Source organism: Juglans microcarpa x Juglans regia, chromosome 5D, assembly GCF_004785595.1.
Source record: "Juglans microcarpa x Juglans regia isolate MS1-56 chromosome 5D, Jm3101_v1.0, whole genome shotgun sequence".
In the NCBI taxonomy this organism is placed as follows: Eukaryota; Viridiplantae; Streptophyta; class Magnoliopsida; order Fagales; family Juglandaceae; genus Juglans; species Juglans microcarpa x Juglans regia.
The window spans coordinates 22,412,508-22,424,530 of NC_054602.1; the positions used below are offsets into that span (position 1 = coordinate 22,412,508).

At 33.2% G+C, this 12,023-nt stretch overlaps 1 non-coding gene and 1 pseudogene across 1 annotated transcript; one reads left to right on the plus strand and one right to left on the minus strand.

The window, feature by feature from the left end:
- LOC121264116 overlaps window positions 1–12,023 on the minus strand; it is a 93,986-nt pseudogene that overhangs the window by 58,162 nt on the left and 23,801 nt on the right.
- Window positions 672–778, plus strand: LOC121266641. The gene has a single exon (XR_005940862.1). It is a non-coding gene; the product is annotated as a small nucleolar RNA R71 (small nucleolar RNA).

A 12,023-nucleotide genomic window follows, 5' to 3' on the forward strand; every position in this document is an offset into this window, starting at 1 on the left:
TTTGACATGTTCCTTCGGATTGGTTATAGTGTTTCTCGATAAAGTCCATGTTGTCCTCTCAGTAAGCATGTTTGAGAGTTGACCGATTTGTGCCTAAAGATTGCAGATTGAAGCCAAGTTGTTTTGGATCACCATAAACATATCCTCAAGTGTTGGTTTCTTCTCTTGCTGTGGAAACTGTTGAGGTGGTCTAAACGGCACTTGGTTATTACTCCATGAAAAGTTAGGGTGATTTCTCCATTCGGGATTGAACGTGTTTAAATATAATTGTTTTGACGTTGAAAATTGGCGCGTAATGGGCTTGTTCATAAGTCGGTTGGGCAAAAGGATTCCCCACTTGGCAATCTACACTTGAATGATATCATACGCAATGATCACAAACAACATTAGTTTGAATAACATTAATGTTCATTTTACCTAGTTGTTTGGATAGATTTGCCAACTGGGCCGTAATTACAGACAGAGAGTCAAGCTCAACGATGCTGGCCGCCTTCTTTGGCATTGCTCTCTTTGCAACCCACTGATAGTTGTTAGACGCTAACTCTTCCAAAAGTTCATATGCGGCTTCATGGGTCTTACTCATTAATGCTCCTCCTACTGCTGCATCAACCATAGTTCGATTTGTGGGTGCTAAACCATTATAAAATGTTTGTACTTGAAGCCAAGCTAGGAGGTCATGATGTGGAAACTTGCGCAATAAATCATTGTATCTCTCCCATGTCTCATATAATGATTTACCCTCAAATTAGGTGAAGGTAGTGATATCATTCCTGAACTTCGCTGTATTGGCCGGAGGGAAATGTTTTTCTAAGAATTTTTGTGTCAACTCCTCCCAGGTGGTGATGATGCCAGGCTGCAAAGAGTTAAACCAAGTTTTTGCTTTTTCCCTAAGTGAGAAAGGAAAAAATCTCAGTCGAATCGCATCATCTATCATTCCGTTGTGTTTAAAAATATCACAAATTTCTAAGAAATTTGCAATATGGATATTAGGATCCTCTTGTGACAACCCCCCAAACTGGACATTTTGTTGAATCATTTGAATGATGGTCGGCTTGATCTTGAAGTTATTGGCTTGTATAGTTGGCCACCTTGTACTAGATGTCGCCCCATTGACAGCGGGCATAGCATATCTCTTAACGCCCTTGTGCTCCTGGTCGGCCATATTAAATTTCAATGTGGCAACCTCTTTCTTTTTCTCTTTATTGATCCGACGTAAGGTTCTTTCAATTTTAGGATCGAAAAGTGTATGCTCTAATGATTTAGATCGGGGCATGCACTTCTAATTCCTGAAAAGAAAAACCAAACTGAGATGTAATTTAGACCAATAAAATAAAATCCAAAGTAGAAAAAATCTAATTAGTATCAATATCAGTAACAAATAACTATTCCCCGGCAATGGAGCCAAAAACTCATTGTGCTGAAAATATCTGCAAGTGCACAGAATCGTAACAAATAGTAAAGTGTTTAAAAAAAATAGATATCAAACCCATAGGGAATAATTATGGAAATATTGAAAATAAAATAACGTAGAATATAAATTGTGTGTTCAATGCTTTGATGTAATTATATCAAAGCTCTAGAAAATAAAATTAGTTCATAATGAAATTGAAAAGAAAAATAATAAAACTAGTGTTCTTCGTTGGAGTCGGTTGATGAAGCATGCGGCTCTCGCCTCTGCTCCACCATATCCGCCTCCTTGAAGGAAACTTAAAAAAGAATAAACTCTAGAATATTTTACTCTTAGACTCATATGCTCTCCTCTCTCCATTCATCCCACAAGACAGGATTAAATAGATTTCAAAATTCAAATCTAAAAACAAGATAAATGCGGCTATATTCTAGCCTAAAAATCTGGAAAATAGTTTCTAAAGATAAAAGTTAATATAAAAGAAATTATCCCAAGAATAACGAAATTATCTAAAATGAAAGATTCAATAATAAGCGGCTTGATTTATGGAGTTCGAGAGGATTTGGTGGTCAGCAGATTGATTGCAGAACTCAGAAAGGTCCCACCGGGTAGATGCCGTGTGCGTTGAATATAATTGGTCTCATTGCCTACCGAGAGGAAAGACTCCCGACTGGGATGATAGAACCCTCTCGCCAACCTACCGAGCGGTAAAATTGCTCGTCTTTTCTAGTTGTTGCCCATAATGTTATTTACGTTGATCACTTAAGTTGGTTGTTTAGACTAGTTGCCCAATTTAGTCGCCTGGAGTCTTGCGCCAAGTTTTCTCGCCTAGAAGGTAAAATATCTCGCTTATCGTCTAACTTTTGTCATCAATTCTGGTCGCCAATTCTGGTCATGCCTTCTGGTCGTGCGTCTCCTCACCTAAATCTCCTCGGCTCTCTTCAGATCTCACTGCCTCTCATCGGTCTGGATCCGTAGTCTCTTCTTTTGTATCAAAATGCTCTCCTTTTGCAATCTTCTCATTCCTTCAAATCTAAGAAAATAAAGAAAAATATATAGAAATAAAATAAAATTAATAGAATTAAATGAAAACTGATACTTTTCATAAATAAAAGTGTGATAAAAATCATATAAAAATAATACTTATCAAAACGTTGAAGGAAAAAATAAAGAGAAAAAGCTAGATAACAACATCAGCACGTAAACAATACCACGTAAAAGAGTGAGTACTGGTAGCGTCACTCGTATATTAATGCGTTCCCACGATAGATTTAATTGAATGACAATGGAGATGGCTACTACTATAATTAACTCTGTTTTGGTCATGCTCCCCAACTCTTATACCCTCTTATATAAGATTTGTGAGAGTTTTTATTTGCTTTTGAGAAATAGGAGATTTTTACTCAAATTATGACGCAATAATTTATTTTATCAAATTAAAAAGTTTAATATCATCAATTATCAAATTTTATCAAAGAAATAAAATTTTTCTTGCTATCAAATGGAAGGATATGAACTGAAATTACATCTATATATATATATGTATATATATTATATGTAATTAAAATTAAACTACAAAAGGGAATATAGTACATACATATATATTTGCGTGCTTACACATGTACGTAAACATGTATACATAAATAATTATCATCGTATAAATTTGGCTTCCGAAGCAAAATTTCTACTTCCACCACTGCTGAACATGAGGGTGGCTCCGGTCAATTTGATCGATCCTATATATATGTTCTGGGGCTTTTATAAACAGCCCTAAGGTTTGATATGACAAAGTGATTCGATTTGGATTTGGCTAAGTTGGGAATGAATAAATATTTGGTTGACCTAGCCTAATAGGTCAATAATGGAACCTGATGGAATTTGGTTTGCTTGGGGTTTGATTTCTTTGAACTGAATTTGGATTTATTAGAGGAATATCAACGTTACTTTTCATCAGGATTTTTTCGTCAACGGTCATAAAATTTATGTGGTATATATTACCATTTTTTATTTTTTATAATTTTTTATTTTTATTTTTATTTGGAGGGGGGAGTTTCAAACTCTAGACCTCCATTTTTAGAGGTTGGGGTTATGCCAATCAGGCCACAGGCCTTTGGCTAGTATATATTATCACTTAAAATATATTATGTGTTACCAGCTTGCAATGTCATTGTTGAGTTGGATGTATTGCTGGTAGTTAATTGGTACATAAATAAGAAAAACTCTCCTTGCATGTATGCAAATATTTGGGAGAATACACATGACTTTAACAAGTTTATAAGTTTTGATGTGCATCATATCACTACAAGAGATTGGGTTTCTTTAGACAAATAATTTTGTCACAAAGAACCCAATTTTCGTCCCAAAATTTTGTCTCTATTTTGTCTTGAAAAGCCTGAATCAAAAGGTTTTTGTAAACAAAAAATAATTTTTAGGGACAAAATTAGACAGAACCAATCGAAACCGTTCGAACGGTCTTTTTTTTTCTAGGCAAACCATTTTCATCTCAAAAAACTGTTCGAATGGAATCCTATTAGTTCGAACCGACACGTACCTTTCGAACTATAAGAAATTTTGATTCGAACTAATGACCATATTTAATCATGTTCGAACTAACAGAGTGTTCAACAGATTTTATGCGTTCGAACTAATAAATTTTTCAAATGGAGTGAACATAAATTCTATCCGTTTGAACAGACATTTTATTTTCAAAAATTCTGTCCGTTCGAACGGGGTTTTGCATATTAATGTTGTTCTAACAAATATTTTATTATTTGAACGAAGGTCTTTTTTTGTTCGAATGGATTTATAAATAGTAATTTAATTCACCGTTCGATCGGTTATTTACCGATCGAATGGTATTAATCATACATAACAATATTTAATTAAAAATACCATACTAATATTACAGAAATTGTAATTCAAATATCATAATTGTTCAAATGTTTTGGAACATCATAATAGAAAGAAAATTAAAGAAAAAACAAACTTTAAGATTGTGGTGGTGACATAGAATTTTGGGACATTATTGACTACCACTGTTCAAACATTTTTTGGTTATTCAACTCCAGCATCTTCTGCATGTGCTCTTCTAATCTTGCCTCTAAACTCAATGCTTGATTTAATCGGGTCAGCAATTCTTTTTCCTTTGACCTCAATCATTCTATCTCAAATGCTTCCTCTAATTCATTTGTCTTGTCGTCATTCGATCTGGCCTTAAAAGATGATGATGATGTTGAGGATGGCTTCACGCAATATCCTAAACCTCTCAAATATCCATAACGTGATCCAAGAACTTGTAAAATGATTTGAGCATCATTAGATGATTCATCAGATAGATCTGCAGCAGTTTCCTTAAGAGCTATCATTTTGTCCTACAAAAAAAAAATTAAAGTTAGTATAAGTAATAAAAATATTATTAGACAAAGGAATTAAAGAAACCTAAACTTACATAATTTGTCTCTGCTTCGTGATTGGTCTAAACACCATCACGATTTTTATATATTTTAGCATACAATTGGGTCAAATCATAGTTAGTAAGACGTTCTTCTTCTTGCAAAAGGAAAATCTATATTAGAACTTAAACCAGAAAAGTGTATTATATGTTAATATTTAACAGGGACTAAAATAACTTATCATTCTTTTAGACAAACGATGGAAAGATCGAGAACCCGTATGATGATGTATTGTTAAATTTGATCTATTTGCTTTGTTCCTAGTACTCTGTTGCTAAAAAAAGTATTATGTTTATATGTTTAATACATCTATCATATACTATTAGAAAAAGATAGCAGCGAAATTACCTGATAAACAGGATCTTTAAGCATATCACAAACATTCTCTGATTCGTTTGGTGGCATTGCTTGGAATGGATTTTGGCGCGCCTCTGTTGTAGTACTGAACTTCTGATAGTGTGCATGGCATCGACCTTTGAACCTTCAGAATGCATTCGACATCAGTTCCTCAACCGTTAGTCGATCCTCTCGTCAGCCAAAATTAAGTTCAAACTCGTCCTTTCAAAAATTATAAGCAATTAGTATAAATACACAGTAATTTTAAATTAACATGTTATATACAGTAATTAAAGTATATACAGTAACTTTACTTTCTCTATGCAGACACCTCTCGTAGTGCTTCGACAGCGATCGCTTACAATAGCTATATATACAGTAATTAAAGTATATATTTTAATTAAATTATTTTTATTTTACAAATATATATTACTTAAATCGAGCATTAAATGAGGTATTTAATTTGATAAAATACCTTATTTTGGATCTGGTGATGTTGGCCCACTATTGATGGCAGGTGAAGCACATGGGGAGTCAGTAATGGATGGGATGGCGCACGTGTTGCTTTACGTTTGGGAGACATATCTGTTTGAAATTGTAATAAATTATTATTCGAACAAACGTTACTAATATTTATAAGAGTGATACATATACAAATATCTGTTTGAAATTTATTCACTATCAGTGCTGCTAGACCAGTCGCCCTCATCCTCACTAGACATTTCAGTTGATTCATGTTTTTCTAGCATTTCACCCTCAATTACTTCGGGTTGAACATCTTCTCTACGCAATGGGACCATATTATATTGGCTTAGATTAACAAATAGATTGATACCTGATTTGTTTTCTTGATATTCTTCTTCATTTGCTAGAGTATCAACTTTTTCATGTGGTTCGTCTACTACTGGAATGTAATCATATACATTTTTTGGTGCAAACTTCTCCACTACTCACCATGGGTTCCCGTACTCTGGATCATCTAAATAAAAAACTTGATTCACTTAGCAAGCGAGAACGAAATGATCATCCTCATACTATGTGCGAGATGTATTGGCACTCACAAAATATTTTTCGTTACGCACTCACAACCTAGGATTTGAGACATCCCACCAATTACATTTAAACAGCTAGACCATATATCCCCCCATGTACTTTAACGTTATGATATCTTCCACAATTTCATAGAAGTCAATGTTATCATTCCCATGGCTTCCTTCGACTACGACCCCACAATTTTGAGTTTTCTTATATCGTTCTCTGTCAGCTGTGTGAAATCTATATCCACGCACCAAACATCCTGAGTATTGGATGGCTCGCCTGGATGAACCACGTGCCAGAGCATACAATTCTAGTGAGATTTCTTATGAATCCTCACCATATTTCAATACAACTTACATCATTAAATTTTGTTATAGTTATATCAATGTTAGATAGAAAAAAAGTGAAGTTTAGTGGTATGAAATTCGTAAACAATAAGATATTTTTACAGTAATACCGTATGTTGAAACCATGAGGCGAATTCCTCTTCGTGCATCTTTTCTACGTCAGTTACACCATTCGTGCGAAGTAGTTGTATATGTTTGCTGCGCATGTTCATGTAAACTATTAATTTGTATCAAGATATACTATATTATTATACATGAACTTAAAGATACTATTGATTTAGAGGATCATCACTAACCTCAAGCAGTAGTCAATCTCTACATAGTTATTCAAGACATAACATCGAGTTCTTTCAAACTCTCGCCCACATAGGTCATAGCCCCCTTATGGGACATACGGTCTGGGAAAACATAGAAAATGCCGATGAGACTCTCATTTGTCTACCTTCATAATTTCGATCCAATCTTGTAAATCTAGTATTAGCCCCACGGAAATACATTGAACAAAAGGTATGCCACTCATTATCAATGTATGACTATGCAATCGAACCTTCCGGACGAGCTTTATTCCCCACAGATCGCTTAAGTTTTCCCAACAACTGTTCAATAGGATACATCCATCTATACTAAACCGGGCCAACAACTAAAGCCTCACGAGGTAGGTGCATAACCAAAATGAACCATTACATCAAAAAATAAAGGCGGTTACAAACTCTCTAATTTGCACAATATTACTACAATGTCATCTTCCATTTTTAATAATGCATCAATGTTCAATGTTCTATTGCAAATGTCCTTGAAAAATCACCCTAATTCTGTGAGAGAAGAACAAACAACTCGAGTAAGCTTTCCACGCACACCAACCGGTAACAGACGCTGCATAAATACATGACAGTCGTGACTTTCAAGACTATTTATCTTCCAATCATGAGTTCGAACAGATCTTGACATGTTCGAAGCATAACCATTGGGTAATTTGATTGTCATGAACCAATTACAGAATTTCTTTCTCTCATCATTTGAAAGTGTATAACATCCAATGAGCATATAGGTTGACGACCCATTATCTTGCAAATGCAACTTCGATCTTATCCCCAACTCCTTTAAATCTTTACAAGAGTTAGTTGTATCTTTTGTCTTCCCTTCTATTGACATTAGTGTGCCCAATATATTCTCACATATATTTTTCTCAATGTGCATAATATCTAGATTGTTGTGTAGTGTCAAGGTAGACCAGTATGGCAACTCGAAAAAAATACTTTTTTTTGTCCAATTCAACTCTGCCGCTTGTTGTTTTCTCTTTCGAACTCTTGCATCTTTCCCAAATCTGTTTTCTGAAACTTCCCCAGCTGCACGATAATATCAATCCCAGACAACTCTGGCGGTGATGACTTGCGCTCAACCCTTCCATCAAACATCATTATATTTGAACGTCATCTATGATCATGTGGTAAATATTAACGGTGTCCCATGAAACATAATTTCCTACTATTTTTCACCCATTAAAACTATGTATCTTTATTGCAAACATGACAAGCCATTTTACCTTTTGTGCTCCACCCAGACAAGTTTCTGTATGCTGAGAAATCATTTATTGTCCATATCACTGCAGCATGTATTTTGAACTCCCGCAACGACGCCTCATCATATGTACTGACACCCAGATTCCACAACTCTTTCAACTCTACAATCAGTGGTTGTAGATATACATCTAATTTGTTCTCTGGTGACCTTGGCCCTAGTATCAGTAGAGTCATCATAAAATACGAATCCTTCATACACTTCCCTGGTGGCAAGTTATAGGGCATTAATAAGACAGACCAAGTACTATCAGAAGTGTTCATATTGCCACATGGATTAAAACCATCCATTGCTAAACCAAGACATGCATTACGAGGTTATTCAGCAAACCATGGATACTCGACGTCAAATTTCTTCCATTGTAAGAAATCTGTAGGATGCGAGATGAAGTTTTCATTTTGGACTCTTTCTGTGTGATGCCAAGACATATCTTTCGCAGTCAATCGGGACGTAAACAATCTTTGAACTCGAGATATCAATGTAAAATTGTCTTAACACTTTTTGGGGTACATTACGCTTATCGAATGTCCATTTTGACTCATGACACACTGGACATGAATCGGATTCTGCATATTGCTGCCAAAAGAGAACATAATGATTTTTACAAGCATGGATGATATTATAATCAAATCCTAACCCTCGCTTCAATTGCTTTGCTTCATAAAAATTATAAGATACTACGTTATCTTGAGGGAGAGCCTCTTTAAATAATTCTAGCAACATGTCGATGACCTTTACAGAAATACGACAAATAGACTTAATATGAAGCAGCCTTACCGTTAAAGACAACTTGCAATGACGGGTGCACCCCTCGTACCATTCTTGTTGTGCATCCTTCCATAGTCTTCCAAAGTTTCCATTTCCTTCAAATGATTGTGTAGATATTCATTCTCCCTCCCTCGTCCCAAATATTCCTGCACCTAGATCGCCTAACATCTCAGTCATATTCTCTCCATTAACATCACTGTAATCGGAAGCATCCACATATATGTCGTCCATGTTGATGTCCTTACCTTCCGCCATTTGATTGGACTGTCTGCTAAATCTAACTCTTTTAGGAAATGGTTCGCTATGTAAGACTCAATATGAGTATTTAGGATCGATTTCATTTACAAATAAATGCTCCTCCACTATCACCAAATTATAAGAACTACGATTTTTACACTTCTTGCAAGGACATCTTATGAATCATCGACTGTCAACACTCATTTGAGCAAACTCTATAAAAAAATTCACCCCTTGTGCATACTTCTTATAGTCTTGCCCAAGTCTATCGTCCAATAACATCCAACTCTTATCCATTGTATTTCCATTAATCATCGGCTTTCTATAAAAAAAAACTAATTCATGGGATAAACACTATCAAGAGTCTATTCATACTTGTTTACCATTTACTTTATAAGGTAGTTGGTCCTATTCCATTCGAGAGACTATCATCTACATTGTATATATACTCAGTCCAAAACTCTAATGTTAGTAAAACTTTCGACAGCATTTACCTACAATTCTCCAAGTATGCTAGTCACGATAAGTCGTTGACCTTATTCATGGGCCGAGAAACTTACGGACCACATACCCAAATAATGTAAGGAAACATTGAACTAAAATTTTAATTGACTAACGCAAGAGTTTAAACTAAATATATCTGCCATATAGATAATAAAATCTCAAACTGTCCACTCTGGACAATTTAAGAGTTGTACCCAAATATTTTTTAAGAGAATATTTGGCCACAACTCTCGAACGGGTCTAAGGTTCAATTATATATAAAAATAACTCTGAAATCGAGCTCCTAACTAGTATCATAGTAACACATCTACTTTGACAATAATTTTTGTTATACTATGTTATGAAATCAAATCATGAAATCAAATCGCATTCCAAATCATAAATACATTGCAAAATCACATTCCTAGTATTACTTATTTTTTAATTATACATTATAGTTTTTAAGTAATTATCTTTTACGCATTAATATTAATATTAATTTAAGTATTAATAATTCTTGTGTTTATTATTTTTAAGTATTAATTATAATTTAATTTTACTTATTTTTTAATTATACATTATAGTTTTTAATTAATTATCTTTTAAGCATTAATATTAATTTAAGTATTAATAATTCTTATGTTTATTATTTTTAAGTATTAATTATAATGTAATTTTACTTATTTTTTAATTATACATTATAGTTTTTTTATTATTTATGTTTTAAGTATTATTTTCATTTAAGTATTACAACTCAGGAGTACAACCGTTCGAATACTTAAAAGTCTGTTTGAATAGGATAATTCATTTGAACGGAAAATTATAGTGTTCGAATAGCTGCAACCCAAATTCCAAATGCGAAATAGAGACAAAACACAATCACAGAAAACATGACAAACATACAACATATATATCTTGAATAGCAACTCCAAACACTCCAATAAACACCTACACAATATATATATATATATAAACTATAAAATCAATAGTTTATTTGGAAATTAGTTAATGTACAAGGTAGATTAATAAAAACCATACCTTTAATCAATACAAGTGTGCAACCCTCTTTGTAAAATGAAAGAATGAAGGATTGTGTGAAGAAAATAGAGGATTTTGGAGAGAAAATGGAGAAGGGAGGAAATGAGGGACTGACGGCGAGCTGGAATTGTTTTAACTTTGCATTTACATTCGAACGGAAATAATTGGCAGTCGAACACAAAAACATTTCAGCACGTATAATTTCCCGCTTTAAAATTTTTCATTAAAGCGTTCGAATGGTAATAAAGTACAGTTGAATGTTAGTCCACTGCTCATTAATTGGTTGTATACTTTCCCGCCACTATTTCAGGGGCACCAAAAACCCAAGAGACTGTTCGAATGTGTTTCTCAAACGTTTAAACGCTAATATAGCCTTCGAACGATATGTAGATACCGTTCGAATGTATATTCCTTAATGTTTAATTATATTTATTTTTTACACTATACATATTATATAATAGTATACTATAATATAATATAGACATATATATTATACTATAATTTAATAATATAAAGTATCATATATATCAGTAATCTATACTCTCATATATATAGTATCATATATATTATAGTATAGTAAAGCATAGAGGCATTTGTAAGATCATATATATTAGTAATCTATACTCTCATATATATAGTAATGTATACTATCATATATATAGTATTATATACTATCATATATATATATTAGTATTATGTTTTTAATGAAGAAGTTTATTTCATATCTCTTTTCTTCAATTTTTATTTCTTCATGCATATGGTCGGTTATACCGCCTGCCTTCTTGGCTATCATGCATATGGTCGGTTATACCGCCTGTCATTTTAATATTATATTATTCTAAATTAATATCATATTAATCTACCTGGGATATACGCCTTTGGTATCAGAGCCATTGGTGATAGTATTGTTATTGCTATTTTATTGCTATTAAGTATTGTTATTGCTATTTTATTGTTATTGTTATTACTATCTTATTTTTCCTGATATTTACGATGGATTTCTATTATGCTCATAGTACTGACTTTCGCGATTTGTATGAATTAAAATGCACATAATATAATTTAAGAATGGAATTACAAATCTTGATGGATAATATAAAAGATCTTAAAAGACAACAACAATTAATGATGCAAAATTATACATTAATGATATCTAAATATCATGTATATCAAAGTAGACAATCTGCAATAGAATACTATGAAGCTGACTGCACTTTCCTAAGAAACGAAATTAATAGTATAAGAAACCATTTGAAGATACTTGCTTTATAAAAAAATAAAAAATAAAAAAAAATAAAAAAAAAAGAGTAAGGAATCACTGATACAAATTTTACAAAA